This window comes from Ischnura elegans, chromosome 5 (genome assembly GCF_921293095.1).
Source record: "Ischnura elegans chromosome 5, ioIscEleg1.1, whole genome shotgun sequence".
Taxonomy (NCBI): Eukaryota; Metazoa; Arthropoda; class Insecta; order Odonata; family Coenagrionidae; genus Ischnura; species Ischnura elegans.
In genome coordinates, this window is record NC_060250.1 from 94,906,956 (window position 1) to 94,925,116 (window position 18,161).

General features: G+C 38.2%; 1 protein-coding gene across 1 annotated transcript in view; it reads right to left on the reverse strand.

Annotated features, from left to right (window-relative positions):
* The window catches only part of LOC124159281 (protein-tyrosine sulfotransferase), a 463,126-nt gene that overhangs the window by 155,706 nt on the left and 289,259 nt on the right, over window positions 1–18,161 (reverse strand). The window contains exon 4 of the mRNA XM_046534986.1: window positions 727–878. The gene's annotated coding sequence lies outside the window, so the exon portion shown is untranslated. The remainder of the gene's footprint in view (window positions 1–726; window positions 879–18,161) is intronic.

Below are 18,161 nucleotides of genomic sequence, written 5' to 3' on the forward strand. Positions count from 1 at the left end.
TTTTAATATATTCGGCATTATCTCCCTAGGAGAGGATAAAAATCAGAGGGAAAGTCTTAAGTTCTCGAAAGAAGGCAAGCCTAGGCGAAAAGACAAAAGCCCAGTCTTAAATTTCCATGGAGCCAGCTGACAAGCGTAAAAGGAGATTCAAGATCATCTACAGCAAAATTAAAACTATCTTGATGATATATTTTAATATGTACGCCATCTTATTCGAAAGTTTTCATCTTGTCCGTCTCATTGGGAGAGCATTAAAAATACGACACCGAAAATAATTCTTTCGTGCTCTGAGTGATTTTACGTGCTACACACAGAGAGAAGTCGTTAACGCAACTTTGAACTCTCCGACACATTGGTGGGTCTCCTCCAAATAATCAGGTAATAGGATCAGGTGGTCCCACAAGAGCTCCCTTGGAATTGAATCCAGAAAAAGGCAATCGCACAAAAAACCCTCGCAAAACACGCGCTGCGGGACGGATCTTAGTTCAAAAAGTTTCCCGTCGCACCACCTCCAAATACAAAAGCTTTTCCCGTATCTTTCCCGTTAATAAAAACACAAAGTTTGGGAACCACAAATTACAACTCTAGCAATTTGCCTCATTCTTCCCCCACCGCTCTCAAGCGGGCAGGGGGAATTGGGCGCTAAAGAGTAGTACGACCGGTCGACGGTAAAGTTTTTTTTTTTTTTTTTTAAGGAATAGTAGTAATATATTAATTCCAGCTTACCCCGTAAAGATCCAGATACCACCCATGCACTTCTCGCAAATGCTTCCCCCAACCGGGACCCCGGGACACTGCAAATGGGGGTTGTTCAACTTCGTCGTGGTGTCTTTGCCTCATCGACCGTTTTCAAAACACCTTGTGCCACTTGAAAATTCCTGGGGAGAGAACACATCACATAATTATGAAGGATTCATACAAGGCATTCACTCAGCATATTGAAAGATATTTCTTTTACGACTGCATGATTTTTTTGATTCTAGTAAATTCTTCTCTCGATAAAAAAAACAACGCAAATGAGGACATATTCTCGGCCCATTTGTTTCACTGTAATTGTTTAGGACTAACACACAACACTTACATTCGTGGAGGAACAAAAATCTCAAGACAAAATATGCAGATAAGGAGCAGGAGTGATGTCACATAGTTCAAATTATTCGAACCATACATGGACGTATAATTCCATTGTGGATCAAAAAAACTTAGCACGACTCCGTTCTTCCTTCCGCTAATAAGACTGTAAAATACTGAAAGTTAAAATTATATTTACGTCACTGGCAATAAAAATTCTATGTTAAGATTCATAAACTTTAAACGCAATTTTTAGGTAAAGTTAATAAAATAAGAAAATTTGCGACTCGATTCCATATAATTCGTTTAAATTTAAAGTGGTCCAGTTTTTAAAATGCAGCCAACTTTACAGATTGTGGTGTAATTCAAATCGACGTAATAAATTCAGTAGAGTAGGCAAATACTTCGAAATGGCAGCATAAAAATGTGCTGTGTTTTTAAATTGATCGACCGAGTTAGTAATGAGGAAGCCCTAAGAAGAGTTGGAAAGAAGAGAAGCCTCACGAAAACCTTGATAGGAAGACGGAACGTCATTATAGGCCATATTTTGAGACATAATGGCCTGATGAAGACAATTGTTGAGGGACAAATAGACAGCAAGGACGGAAATGGAAGCCCTCGAATGAATAGTGACCCAGTGCGAAGAGGGCCAGGGATCGAATCCCGGAAATTTTCAAATACGCAAGCCTTCACGAAGTAGGAGGCTTCAGGAATGTACAAGTAGAGCAACAAATAAAACACAGACTTAAAGCAGCTTTTCGCTAAAAATTAGCCAAAAACCAGCAGGGGCCTAAAAGATCCAATTTTTGGGATATATGTGATTTGGCTGTCAGTAACCAAAGATTTTAAGCCTAATATTACTGGTGTATGATAATACTATTGGCGACTCAAATCACCACTAGCGGCGCTAGCGTCGGTGACGTAATTTTCCAAGATGGCGGACACACTGGTGATAAATTATGTTGCTAGATTAGATCGCAACGAGCTTTATATGGCTATTTTGCTCCATCTTCTGCTATATTTATCCTTAATATCTATCGATTTATTAAGTATCGTATTTGCACGTCACAGTACAGAGGATTTTCCGTATGTAGTGCTCTTTTTCATTCAATATATATCGTTTTTTGAACCGCTCTCCATTACATTGGTGCACATTTATCTATTCCGCTGGTTCATTATTAACTTCATTTTAGAGCTTTATCGTAATTTTCAACTTGTAAAGCGTCATGGAAAACACTAACAAGGCGATGGTCCCACCGAGGAAAACGACGATGAGGAGAAATTAAGCGTTTCTCAATGTTATTCGGTGGTCTTATCGAACCCTGAAATAGGAACTCCGTTCCCATACATTCCCTTCAGATTTCTTTTTTGAAACAGGTTTCTCCATAAAACTTCCTCTTATTATACCCATAGTTTAACTGTGCTATTAATGTCCTCACTTATTTTTACTACAATGATTTTGTAATTATGAAACTGCATGCTAACTAAACATTACTTCATAAACATTTTATCATTGCTCTCTCTAACAAATCACTTGTGTTACGATTGGGCCCATGATTGAACTGTGATTTAAATGTCCTCACTTTTGTTGACTTAAATGGCTTTGTTTTTATGAACCTGCATTCTATCTGAACCTTATTTCATAAACATTTTTCATTTCTCATCCTAAGAAATCACTAGAGTGACGACTAGGCCCATGATTGAACTTGATATTAATGTCCTCTCTGTTGTTGACTTCAATGGCCTTGTATTTATGAACCTGCATGCCAACTGAACCTTACTTCATAAACATTTTGTCATTGCTCTTCCTAAGAAATCTCTTGTTTGATGATTAGGCCCATGATTGAACTGTGATTTTAATTTCCTTGCTGTTTTTGACTTCAATGGATTTGTATTTGTGAACCTGCATGCCAACTGAACCTTACTTCATAAACATTTTATCATTGCTCCTCCTAAGAAATCACTTGTTTGATGATTATGCCCATGATTGAACTATGATTTTAATTCCCTCACAGTTGTTGACTTCAATGGCCTTGTATTTATGAACCTGCATGCCAACTGAACCTTACTTCATAAACACTTTATCATTGCTCCTCCTAAGAAATCACTTGTTTGATGATTATGCCCATGATTGAACTATGATTTTAATTCCCTCACAGTTGTTGACTTCAATGGCCTTGTATTTATGAACCTGCATGCCAACTGAACCTTACTTCATAAACATTTTATCATTGCTCCTCCTAAGAAATCACTTGTTTGATGATTATGCCCATGATTGAACTATGATTTTAATTCCCTCACAGTTGTTGACTTCAATGGCCTTGTATTTATGAACCTGCATGCCAACTGAACCTTACTTCATAAACATTTTATCATTGCTCCTCCTAAGAAATCACTTGTTTGATGATTATGCCCATGATTGAACTATGATTTTAATTTCCTCACAGTTGTTGACTTCAATGGCTTTGTATTTATGAACCTGCATGCCAACTGAACCTTGCTTCATAAACATTTTATCATTGTTCCTCCTAACAAATCACTTGTTTGATGATTAGGCCCATGATTGAACTATGATTGTAATGTCCTCACTGTTGTTGACTTCAATGGCTTTGTATTTATGAACCAGCTTGCTAACTGAACCTATTTTATATTGACTTCAAAGTCCTTTATGTTATCCACCTGCCACTTCTCTATGTAGTGTACCACAAATGTTTTTCTTTCCTCCCAAGTTTACATCCCTGATCTGAGTGGAAAACCCATAACAAGTAATAGTCAACACTCATATAAACTTCATAACCTTGGTACTCTCTACCTACCTCTTTCTTGTATCGTGTTTTCAAAATGTCCAAAAAGTATAATAAAAAATAGAATCAGCATAAAATTTTCTTCAATTTTTCTTAAGGCCATCCTAACTTTCTGTGGTATTGCTGGTACCTACCTTAGCTCATGGAATCTATTTCACCTAGTTACTTGTTCTTAGCTAATTTTGATGAATAATGGGGGAAAGAGTCGAGGACATTGACAGAAAGTAGTAAGTGGGCTGTGATAATGAAAAGTACATTGGAGTGGAGTGGTAAAAAAGTTGGTGTTAAGGTAAGTACTTGTAAACAAAGTGTTGCAGTATGGAGAAGAATTTAGTCCAAATTAGCAATTGCAACTGTATCGTAGATGAAAAGAAAAACTTTTTTGTGTTCTTTTAATGTTAGAATAAGTTGTGTTCACACAGTTGATCCTGAGTCAATCTAGTTTATTGTCTACATGTTGCACCTTAACTTTATTTAATATATCCACTCCACCATCACTTTATAATAGTCCAGTCACACCAAGTGATAGTCATCGAGGGGTATTTGTAAATTAAACTCAATAATGCTGGCCTTGTTGTGGTGGGGCAAAGGCCTCGCTTTGCAAGCTGAAGGTCATGGGTTCAAGAACTGCCTGAGATGGTTATCCTCTCCAGTGCATGGGTAGTTGTTATTGTACATAATTAATTTCTAAAATACTCAATGTCCAAATGGGTCCAAATAGGCTTTTTAGGGGTGCCATTAAGTTTTATAATTAGGAATGTATTATCAGTACAGTTGGGGTTTGTTGCATTCTAATTTACCAATTTCAGTACATCATTTTAAAAGAGGGCTTTTCCTCTGTGAAGCAGTTGTAGGAGTTGTAGGGAGTGATGAAGGAGAAGGTGCAATTGGGAGAAATGATTGCATTGGCTTATTCAGTCACCATATCTACAGAACAACTATCAGAGCTATATGAGTACCTATTGATACTGAGAAGCTTCTTCTAGGCAATAGGAGCATATATAAGAAGCATAGTGAACCAAATGGTACATGACGTATGGTTACAATAAGGTACATTATTATCATCAAAGGTGGTGGTTTATTATTTTGCTCACATAGTAGGGAGAGTAACAAATGGAAAATATTTCAACTAAGTACTTATATAAATGATTTCTACTTCAAATATAGTATACTCTGAGGAGCTCCAAAGAATATAATATGAATGCCCTAAAGGAGAGTCAACTATAGTTGATAGTAATATACTATAGTAATATCACTTGGTTATTCTGTGGGAAGCTACTTCTGCAGAACTGGGATTAAAATGGAAGAAAGTTTGCATCAGTTAGAAATGGTGTTTTTTTTTCAATCAATTAGCCGTAAAAATGTGATTCCCATGCACAATCTTTTTGATATTTCGATTGTTAAGTTTATTTATTTAAATGTTGTTGTCATCTGTATGTATCATACTCCAGATGGAGATATTAACCTTAATGTAGATAATTTAATGATCCTGCTTGATTAAGTGCGGAAAACTATAAGGAATCTTTGATTTTATGAGGTGAAGTTAACACTGAGTTTGCGACGGCTCACTGCACCATGTCTCCAATTAGGATATCAAAATACAATGAACGTGTTTTGGATCGCGATCCTCTCTCACCTTAGCGCCAACAGGAACTATACCTACGCCTAGCTTTGACGACACATTCTCCCTAAATAATATTTCTTGAAGAAGAATTTCCACCAAAAAACGCGTCCATGACGCCGAGAGACAATCACCTTGCCGATCATTTTCCTCTTGAATGAAATATAGGATACATATGAAATGTACGGCGACAGTAAAATAAAGAAGGTGGAATGAAAGGAATTAAACTATAAATACTTGAGACTTATTAAGAGGTTATTGCAGTTAATTTCCGAGAAGAAATAATGGAAATGACTGCAAGCGAAGTTCGAAGACGTGAGAGGCTGAGCTGTGAGAACAGAAAATTCAGTTACCTACGTTGTAGTTAAGAGTTACATAGAATATACAGTTTTGGAGGTATCACAGAAATGCAAGATAAGCGAAAGATCTATTAAAGAGGGATGATTGTCAGGAAAGAATCCATCAGAGATTACTATAAGGCACTACGCAGCCTATATTCGGCATATGAATTACACGTAAAGAGTCCACTCTCACCGCTATCATGAACATGCATGTTCATGACCGCTATCACCACCGCGCTGCTTACATTTTTCGCCGGTAGTTGGCGTCTTCCGGGCTGGAATCGCGAATAAAGAGAGGGTTCACTGTTAGCAAAAAAAACTATACAAGGGCATAAAATCTTCGAAAACATTTGGCCACGCGATTTATACCACTTAGATAGTCGGTTATAAATTCTCTTTGAATGATCAACGTTAAATGAAAAAAAAAACAAAACGAGGGGAATGGATCGATGTGTACATGGAAATGAAGTATATATAAAAACTATCGAAAAAAATAAACGGTGCGATAAAATAGCGCACACTTAACCCTTCATTTGAATAGAGTATCGCTTAACATCACAATAACTGATAATAAATAGTCAGTATCAATCCACAACAATATAAGATACGAATATTTCGAATACGAAGAACCGCTCAAGAATAGTTATTTATACGCTGTATATTCGCAACTTCCACCGAGTGAAACGGGTGATGATTACTTATAAAATTGCAATCGTATTGCAGGTGACAACAGTTTTCGCGAGCACTCGACGAAAGACAATATTGGAACACGGGCGCAGATGGCGAAAATCGCTCCACACATCACGGCTCTGTGGCGTCAACAGTGCATGAAGGCGACAAGCGGTCTCTGGGAAGACAATTTACTCCTCGCGAGCACGGACAACGCGACGAAACGAGAACAGCTGAGCGCTGTTTAAACGCGCGTCCCATATCCACGGTCCTAATCGCCAGCCCAGCGTCAGTGACTCCTGGCGCCTGGCCCTCGAGAGGATACAGCTACAAGCGAATACGAAGGGATGGGAGAGGGACTTTGCTGGCCCCGACATGGGTTCGCTATTTGATCTGCGGAGCTTTCCGCCTCTAGGAGCCCACACTATTTTCCCAGATAACACGGCGGCTATTTTTCTCTGCGCACAGAAAATCGTATTTTGAAAGAAAACCTTTCGACATGAAGCACACAGTCGTGTCGTGAGATTTAGGGACGCTGGAATTTATTTTTATTAATAGAGATGAGCGAGGGGAAAATCCAAAGAGAGGATGCTATAGACCTATAGGTGGAGGGAAGAATCATCGAGGGAAGTAGACGGTAGACGAGGTTCAAAGACACAAAACCTGAGGGCGAAAAAAGGAATAGGGAGAACTGCGGGCAAAGAAAAAGAGTAAGTATAATAAATACCGACCAAAAAATGCAGGGGGAAGCTGAAGAAAAAAGGAAAGAAATGTGATGTGAGATGACAGATAAAAGGATACCTCTACTGATATTTTTCAGCCGCAGGTCCATTTTATCGAAATACCAACTTCTTTGGTTCTGCAAGCGCTTTTCTCTATCGTACCGATTCACTGGAATCCAGTCTTATTGCTAAAATAAATTCCTCATCTGCTTGTTGCTTAGTCCATTCCGAGACGTCAGTTTCTTCATGCGTAGCTTCAATCACTTCACCGATCACTGCCCACCAATAATGGAAAACTAGGTAACCCGTACCAAACTTTTGCACTTTCACCCTATCAGGAAATAAGTATATTCATAACAATTTTATTCCATACACCCATGTACAATTACTATGTGAATTTCGTACTGTTTTCATTTTTGTTGCCAATTCCCGTTAATAATAATTCTTGAATACTTTCACCACGATATCTTTATTTATTCGTGATACACGCTATCTTTCAAGTTCCTTACATACGATGTCTCTTTTAGAGAACGTTTAACATTCTTATTACTTCTTAGGTTTTATTTTTGATATTTTTTCCTGCTTATGTCACGTTTATTTGGTTCAGTTATGTATTTAACGGGGTTTCAAACCTTTCATTGAAGTTCAGAATAAAAAAATTAGTCGAGTCATTATACCTCGAGAATCGACATGGAAAAATATAAACTTTTAAGTCAAATTAATGAGTAAAGAGTGAAATTTGAGATTGAGATTGTATTTTTCGTCAGAAGCCGGTGATTCATCGTTTAAAATAATACCTCAATTACCACTGTAGGTGCAGTATTAACGGAGCAAAAACGGAATGACAGAAAAAGACCTTTCGGTAATAATATGTAACAAACATATGTAAAACGCATTACTCCCGCTCAACCGCTCAAGTGGCGTAGCAATAGCAAAAAGCGTGGCAGGGGGGTCCGGACACCCCCCACGAAATATAAAAACACAATTATTTTCCTTCATAAAAGAATACAAAATATTGAAAAATCACGAATTTACAAAATATTTCTTTAAAAAATGAAGTTTTTCGAAAGTGTTAAAATTAGTTTAAAGCCCCTTATTTAATACCCTGTTTTTAAAAAATGTTTCCCCTGGTTTTGGGCCCCCCGACCGAAATTCACGGCTACGCCACTGTTTTAAACTAATAAAAACATTAATGCATAATTTTCAAATTTGAGGAGCAGGTAAATGATGTATCTACCACCCTGAAATTTCCAAGGCGGTTGCGTAGTTTAAAAAAGCAATGCGTAACGAAATAAAGACTGGTGGAGTTAGGGTGATGACTCCCCTTAACTATGGCGATCGCAAAGATATCATACAGCACATATGCCTTTTAACGAGATTATATTCCCTGCTGTAAAAAGGTTTTGCGCTTTAATACAACCTACGGATCATCAATAATTACGTGAACCATACGTTTTCACGGTAATATCAGAGTTAAAGGCCCAAAATTACATTTTAATAACATCAGATTGGCTCTTTCAGGCAAATGAAATCAAAGGAAGATAAAATCAGATGAGTCAATGGATATATCATTATTTATTTAATCAAGCTACTCGTTAGCTTATAGCACTCAATTATTCACATTCATACTTGATGCTTCTGAATAAAACACGAGTATAATAATAATCCTCCATGCTACGATAAATAAAATCGCAGAATCGCTTCAATATCAACTCAAAATCGAGTACAGAGAGGAACACACAAGTTATTTTTGGAGCGGAATTAACCTGATTTTGTATGGAATACGGCTGATAAACTTTACAGAGGCATGTAACAATCCAAATAAAATTTTCATAAATAATCAATTACAATCCTCAACTTTTCTATTACATTGCACAGAATATAGAAAATATTACCAGATGGATTTTAATACAAATACTGAAGGACAATTATCAAAATGCATTTATGAATTACACATGAGTAGAACTTTGATTAAATATCCGACAGCAGGTTATTACATTACTGAAGTAAAAAAAGTTAAAATAATAGTAGCTGAAGGGACATTAAGCCATTGAGATTTAAGAAATTATTAACCCTTCGGACAATCTGAAAATCATGAGGCAGTATGAAGTTTTATGCTATGTTTTCTAGTACCAAATACAAAAAAGAAATAAATATAGGCCGGATCAAATCGTTGAAAAGAGCATACATACAATCCCTAGTGGAATAAATTAAATTTTTCAAAATATTAATAAAATAGAGCGGGAAGAATGCTTATCGCAGACGTTATTTTAAAATGAAATGTGTGTTCCTAAACAGTCCGAGATATTCCGTAAAAATGAACTGTATTTGACAAACAAGATGCTATGAGTTGTTTCTATAATATATTGACAAGGTAATTTTTGCTTTTTTTAACACAAAATTAATTTTGTAGCCGAATGGAGCTAAATTAAAAAAATATGGACTTAACTCGATTTATAAAAATTTAAGTCCAAATATGCAGAGATCTTTTTCAAGGCACCCACTAGATCGTTCACCATCCATGACCCAAATATTTTTATTTCTGTTTGCATATTCATAATGTCGTTACTCTGGCTCTTTGCTTATCAAGCAAGAATTAAAGTGCTTTCATAACATGCTCATACTTAACCGTTGCTCTTGAGATTTCAATAATGGTATCAACAAACCGCACAGCATTTGCTACCCGCGAAGTTATCAAGAGCCTTATGTACACTTGAAGCAAATAAATCACGTTTTTTAAAGCACCATTTCGTATTCAATCCTTTTTGAATACCAGATTAGGTGCAAGGGATTATTCCATTCGGAATGCAACAGTAGAGCAGTGGCTTTGTAATCCGTGACCTTTAACTCATGAGACGACCTACAACGATTATATTACGAAAAACTAAAAAAATACTAGGGACTGAAAAGTTTGTTAGAAGATAGAGAGCAAAGAGTGAAATTAAACTAACGCATGGGCGTATATATCAAATTATATAGATTCAGACGCAAAGTTGTAATAAAATCAGAGAAACGACATAAACTTACGAGGTAATGCAGTAGTTTTCTCGGCAAAAAGCACTTTTGCAAGAGAAGAAATTTCATTTCAACTTTCGACGAACTATTCACTCACTATTACTATTATACGGATTCAACGACTAATGGGCTCGTTCACTATTTGTCATTATTGTTGATTTAAATAGAGTTTTAAGAATTAATAGGCACTTATTTTTCCAATTTTTCAATCCATCGCCTACCTCTCGGAACTGTTCGCCGCGAAACATCGACGCGCTAACCCCATTCACTTTAAGTTCATGACGTAATTGACTCTTACCGAACGGCTCACGTCATTAGCTCTCTAATGAGCGAATATTTCCATCAAGGATCGGGTCTCTCTGAACGACTAAATGAAACATTGCATGAAGGATGTCACTTACTACTGAAAAATGGGCGGCAACTTTTGCATTTTTTTATAATTTTAAACTAACGAGAAAATGGTTGAATGAGGAAGACTAATTTTTCGCTGTAACTCATCTATCCCATACATCTCCCGAATCAGCTAACAAAATTACTCGAGTGCTATTGAACCACCCCATTGTAAGACAAACTTAGGAAGATATCATCAAATTTTCACGATGACGAAATTAACTTTTGAATATTGGGTGGATGATGAATTAAGATTAAGGAAAACAGCAAGGAAATAATAATGGCAATAATAGTATGGAGATATGTATCCTTTACGAATGAAACCTTCCATTCTTTCAAATGGCTGAATACTCCAATTATGTAGGTCTAACGCCATAAACTAAAATTTCTCTGAAAACACCAGCGCGGCGCAGATTTCATCCCTGATGCAACACCGAATAATTATTTGAATGCCACTTAAATCCTATGATAGCTAAGGATGAAAAACCTTGAATGTAGAGGTTATAAGATGTCCATCCATTCTATGCTGCTTCACTCACAATGAACTTTTGCATAAATGATGTCACTTACTAATGAAAAATGGGCGGCAACTATTGGATTTATCATTTTGAACTTACGAGTACATGGCTATTAAGACTCTACTATGATGGCTATGAATGAATTTCAATAAACACTGTGCCCAATGACGGAAATGGTGATGAGCATTTTGGTACATAATAAAATGAATACCATTACCGCGATATAGTACAGGCACTTTATTTCTTTCAATTCCAATGAAAATATAAGTGCCATCACGATTTCTACTGAAGGCTATCAGCGTTTTCGAGAGAGTAGCTAAAGATTGAAGAATCTGGATAATTCGTGGTATTTAACATAATCAAACCCCAGCTGTGTGGTCTATCCCTACTATTGGAAAATAGTACGCATAAAAACATGTAGTATACATTAATCAGCTAACTTCGACATTAAATTACAACAGGTATTCAAAATTAATCATTACAAGAGTTTTAGTCCTAAAAAATTAAAATACAATGCTGAAATTAAAAATTTATTGCGACTCATGGGCGCCCTGAAATCCATCAATATTACTGCATTGGTCGGTTTTATAGAATTCTACTAGTAAGCCGGTCTAAAATTGGAGGCCGGTTACCAGCCTCGGTGGCAGAGGGGTAAAGTCCTCGCCTGCTAAACCTAAGATTCGAGTCCCGCCTGGGTAGGTTGCCCCAATCCAGGGCATGGATGTTCGTGTGGGTCTAATTGTTATGAAAACCACAATGTAAATGTCAGATAGCGGAGTTTCGGTGGTGCGCTAATAAATAAAATAAACTGTTCAGGTCACTCAACCCTGTTGAAAAAAAATCATAAGTTGGCAATCTTCGATTTTTTAAAACATCATAATCATAACCGGCATAATTTTCCTGGATAGCATACTTACCAGGGTTCTTTTCATCCCGCTCACTCTTTAACCGAATATATTCCGACCACTGCCACTCGACCCTGGGGTGACCTCAGTCCCAAGCTGGTTCCTTTATTAATCACCGCTGCACCCTCACTCCGCAATACCACCCTACGCCTCCCCCGCCCTTCTGTCGTCATTTGTTTGACTACTTGCGCGCGACGCAGAGCAAAGCGTTTCGAGTGGTGCCGTCTCGGAGCCACGCCGACGACGATGACGGTCAAAGGCGAGCACTCAGTGAGTAAATATAAACAAGAGAGCGAATTTCGACTTCTGCGCATGCGGTTTGAGACGAAGAGAAAAAATTTCCTGACCACGTGATCCCCACCGCTCCTCCTCCGACCATACAGCGTCTGGGAAGATCCCTGTCGGGCCGATTCCAACGTTAGTGCAATTTATACGTCGGTCATATCAACTGAAAAAATATTTATACACTCAGTGATTCAACCCCAGGTTGTGTGTGGTGGGTGAAGATAGTGCTCCCCAGCAGTGGCGCAGCCAGGAATTAAGGCTGGGGGGGTTTAGGTGCAACTAATACCGGGGTGTGTGGGGGTAAGGAATACACACCAGGATAAGCGGTATGTGCGAGTTTAATAAATTGCGGAATTTGAAGATAAACGGTTCAAAATGGTGAGTTTTACGGCTTTCGGAGGGATATTTAATTTATCCTTACACTATTCTATTAGTAATATCAATCCAATTAAGTAAAATGGATTAAACTTAAATATTTCTCTGAGCTCTGGGGAGGGGGGTTTAACCCCAAAACTCCTCCCTCGCTGCGCCACTGCTACCCAGACTAAGCCCTAGGCGTATGCGATATCACACATTTAGATTATAGTGCTTACAGCATCCAGAAAAAGGGAGACATTGCCCCCGTGACCCTCCCCTTGTAACCGCGGTCGTAGGGAAGGGCGTACATAGATAATACCTATCTGAAGGTAGAGATAGAGAAGGTAGAGCAGATAATGTTATTACAATAAAATCAAAACAACTACGAGGGAGGTGATCTAGCAGAGTATTTTCCCCATCTTTTTTTAAGGATTTAATTTATGCAAAATTTCCACTCTCCATAAAAATGCTGAATCTGGAGATATCAGTGTCGTCATGGTTGAATAAATATTTTGATGCTTTTAACTTCTACACAACTGAATTTAATATACTTGTCTAAACCACCTGAGGTTTATGAAATAGAATCTACAAAGTTTCAGGATATTTATTGAGCTATGGATTCGAGGTTCTACACAGCAAACTCGAATGCCATTGAAGACATCAATGTTGTCCTCAAGTTTCCGCCAATATCCAGTCACCATGAGAAGGCTCTGTTTACTTTTATTCACTCTGACGGGGTGCAGACGTGCCCTTGAGTCTGCCCCTCGCTCCACATCGACTACTAGTACAATGCGAAACGTGTGAAGGGCGAAGTGTGCTGTTGGGCGCGGCGCGGCGTGAACAGCAGGGAGGTCAATGGAATGTATCCTCCGAGGGAAGCAGGGCGCGATGTTTACTAAACAGTGCCCAAGGAATGTGTGCGTGCGGACGCACTGTCCGTGTCTCGATTGGTGATCGCCACGCGTCGAGGGGGACATGGCAATGGTCTCGATTGTGTGGTGGCTCGCAGGGGCTTCCTCTCCACCCGCCACCGAGCTCCTCCCGCAATAGTCTCAGGCTTCCCCGACGGGCGATATCAGCTACCGACCCATAACATCTACCATAAATAACAGATGGGCTCAGTTCAGTGGCGCACATATGAAGGGCGCGCGACCCCCCTTGTAGGGCCGCTCACATTGCCGAACAGTGCTGAACCATAATTGTAACTTTTTTATATCATAAGATGGCAATGTCTTTTATGTGCGTATAATCCGTTGAAATAAAACTTTCTAAAACTTTGCATGAGACTTGATCATTTTTTATTTAGATAAAAATAAAGGTAGCTTTGGATATCCTTTGCGACCCCCTCCTTCAGTTTTTCTCCATCCGCCACTTGCTCCTTTGAGAACAGGTTTATTGAATACACTGACCTATGAGTTCAAACTTTCAGATCGTTCCATTTAGTTCAAGAATTGATTTTGAAACGTATCAAGCATGCTAAATCCAGATCACAAGTCAATATCTCTCCATCACTTTATATTTCTTTAGAAACTCCCGTGAGGATTAATGTGATGGTATGCATGGTTATGGTTTCAATATTATAAGTATAACGTGTAATCCAATGATATTTAATCAGATCAGAAATACGCAATTTTTTCAAATGAAGCGACTCCAAGCAGTGAAAGCAGAAACCATATTCTTAACCTAATTTATTTTCGTGCAAAGCATAAAAAGAAAATGGGAAATAAAAGAACTAACTCCAATATAATTCGACGAATATACATTACGTAACTACGCGCAATTTAATGAGCGGTAGCTATTCAGATACACATAACTGGCTCCGATGCATTTTTCGTTTGCAATACAACACTGCTGGAAACCTGAAAAGAGTTACCGTCGATCTCTACATTTTGTAATAATTGCATTAAGTATCAGTGAAAATCTGGAAAAAAGTTAAAAAATTAGTTTGGACCTGGAAAAGTCATGGAAACCAAAAAATCTAATTTAGGCAACCCCTGGGAGAAGTCTATAAGAGATAAAGCAGACTGTGAGTACATATTTTTAGGTTTCAGATTTTACTTTTAGGAATCCCTGAATAGGGAAAGAAAATTAAATTTGAATGAAAAAAGTAGAATGCACGAACGGAAGTGTCTTTTCCTAAATAGTAAATAATCAATCAATTGGATTTTTCTACGACATGAAAGATCATATATTATCAACCCCCACTACGCATCTTGAATGCCAGCAAGATCCCCTCGGGAGAAGCGATGCAAATATTCGTTACGCGTCCGTCCATCCTAACGTCTGTAACACTACCCATTCCGACCCATCGCTTTCCCTCTCGACAGAGCAATATGTCGCCGCAGTGACACATACGGTCGCAGACGATCTTATCGGACTCAAACTCAACGAGATTTGATCAGATAGTGTTGTGATTTTTCTCAGAATCTGTCAATTTCCATTTTTGTAATATGACATGGACACAAAAGCTTGGAAAAAAACAGTGTGCGACATTTTTGGGGTATCTCTCGCAAATGCCACAAGCCAAGTAAGTCGAAAATGATTGAAGATAGGGAACCACTAAATATCATTGCGTATTTTTAACTGCAATATGTAAAATTGGGATTAGCTGGAGAAAGGTTAAGGAATAAATTCAATGAGGCCTATTTTCGCGAAATTTGTTTAATTTTTAGGCCGAGCGCATTCTTACTAAAACAAATGGTGGCCTAAGTGGCGGTGGGATCCTCGCCAGCTAACCAAGAGGTCGCGGGTTCCAGTCCCGCCTGGGTAGGTTTCCCTCATCCAAGCATAGTTTACCGTGCTCGTGTAACTGTTATATTGTTGAAAAAACAAGGAAACAAAGGCCAACACGAGTTGCTTTCGGTGGTAAGGGAATAAATAAAATATAAAATATAGTGATAAAAAAATAAAAATAAAATACAAAAAAATGTGTGAATATTGGTACGCGTCACCACCTGCGTACAGATATTAAGAAATACTTTGCAGTCCAAGTTCAATCTATCGTACACATGAAAAGCCATTTCTGAGGCTGTGGCAAACTTTTTTCGATTGCAGCTAACTGTGGCGGTGAAGGGAAGGCCGAGCTCGTCGGGGATGACTCCTCGAGAGCCCTCTCAAGAGCCTCGCACACTTTGAGGGCCACGGCGGCGAGAGGGGTAACGCCCTCGGACGTCCGTCCACGGGCCTCGAGATCGATCCCCGCGTGGGGGAGGGAACAGCATTTCGCATCTCTTGCATCCACGCCTGCCACAAGTTAAACTCCACGTGTCGCACATGTATGCATGCATTGGACACCACAAGATTTTGTACTGTTAGTATCATTTTTCTTCGTTTCGCTAAGATTCTAATTTGGTATAATAATAATAATTATTATTATACCAAATTAGAATAATAATAATTATTATTATAATCTCATTTATTTTAGTAGGCACTGGGGCCCATGAGAAAATAAAAGTACAGCTTTCTACATTTCCAACTTGGTAGATAAATAGAAGTAAAAAAGTAAATAAATATAATTACAGACAGATGCGAGGGGTATAGTCAAGCATACGGCAAGGAGCGGCTTAAAACCTGCGACGTGAACTAGTAAATGATCTTAAATGTCGGTCGGCAACTCTTAGGGCCGATTTTGTAACATATGGTTAACACTAAGCATAAGATTAGTTAGAATATTAAGAATTTCCCTGGTGTTGGCTGAAAGTTATGGCTAGCTTTGGTATAAGATTAGACTTTAAGCTAACCAAAATCTTCAGCCACAGCTAAGTAAACCGGCCACAGCCGGCCTCGGTGGCGTCGGGATAAAGTCCTCGCTTGCCAAACCGAAGGTCGCGGGTTCGAGTCCCGCCTGGGTAAGTTACCCTTATCCAGGGCATGGGCGTATGTCAATGTCCTTCATTGTTAATCGTTAACTCCCCATTGTAAAGGCCGAAAATGTGCTGTTTATGGGGTAATGGAAATAAATAAATAAATAAACTGAAGGCTGTATTATCTTATGGTTAGCGCTAACTACACATTATAAAACCGGCTCTTACTATACCATACTAATACCGCCAAAGTTCACCTTTCAGTTACAAGAAGTATGTCTATAACGATGATGAACATGCAAATTGCTACTTCCGGTGACACTCAGAGGTCATTTTACGGTGACATGTGCCAAAGGAGACTGGTGGAAACATAAAGAGCAGAGCAATATTTGATAATTGCAAATGAATACGGCATGAGATTTATACGATGGAACTAAAATACGAACCCTAGCGCTAAACAAGTGCATTTACAAAAGCAAAAAATTCCCTCCTTTCTATGCCGTTCGTAAGTACACCAATCTCATAAAATTTTACGTATCAAAAGGTTTGTCTGGTACCACTTTACTCAGCCATTGTTAAAGGCGCACCACTGCGCAATATTTATCATTAAGGTTCTAATACATACCTACATGTGTCTAAGGCACTGATTTCGCACCTGAAGTGCCCTGGCTTAATTATCGAGGCACTACAAAATTATTTCCAGAAATCCAAAAACATTCTTTAAAGAGAGGACATGGGCAAAGTAATTCGTCCGTCGAATGTATTAAGCCGTGATTTCTTCGCCGTTCTTCGCTGACAGTGCCATATTAAAGCTGATGGCGGGCTTCTCTCTTACTTACCACCTTTACTTTCCCATTCAAACCAGCAAACCTTATTTTCCCTTGGTAGATCTCCCATCTGCTTATAAATCATAAAATAATTATGACGTATTACTGCCTACCTATCTAAAGATATTTTCCGGTAATGCTGATTTCTAGGATGCGAAAGTTATGTGCACATAATGCAGAAATTAGGTGATTTTTTTCCTTATAATCAAAAAGGAATTTCCATTTCGAGAAGTCTTACAAACAAAATAACTAATAAAAAGAGAATTTAAAACACCATATCAATTATCTAGCGCGATAATTTGTTAAATGAACCATTTAAATGATTCTAGCGAAATTGTTACCAATCATCACTGGATTTCTCATTTCAACAAGCCAGGAGCCCTCGATACTACCAATTGAGCTAAACGGACCAAAAATTAAAAAAAAAAAAAAATGTTGCACAAATATCCAAATTGCGTGTTGGGGCATGATTTCAACGAGCGACGAAAAAAAGAAGCCATCATCAGTGAAATAAATTTCCTATGAGTTAGAACCGTTCAATAGAAGTGAGACATCGCCTTAACTTTTAGAACGGATAATTAAATGAGTAGACGAATAGTCAGATGGCCCCAAAGGAAAGCAGGTGCACAGATAAGGCTAGGATGAAAATTTTAAAGAAATGGAAGATGCCCGAAGGAAGAAAAAGTTTTTACAAATCAGTTCAAAGAAATTTCATATTATTCTTGCGCCAAATTAAATCCATGCCTCGAGCAAAACAACATGAAACACGTAGTTTGGTGAACAAACAATTACATGGATGAGTTGTTTATTCCAAACAGAAATAGTATCCACAA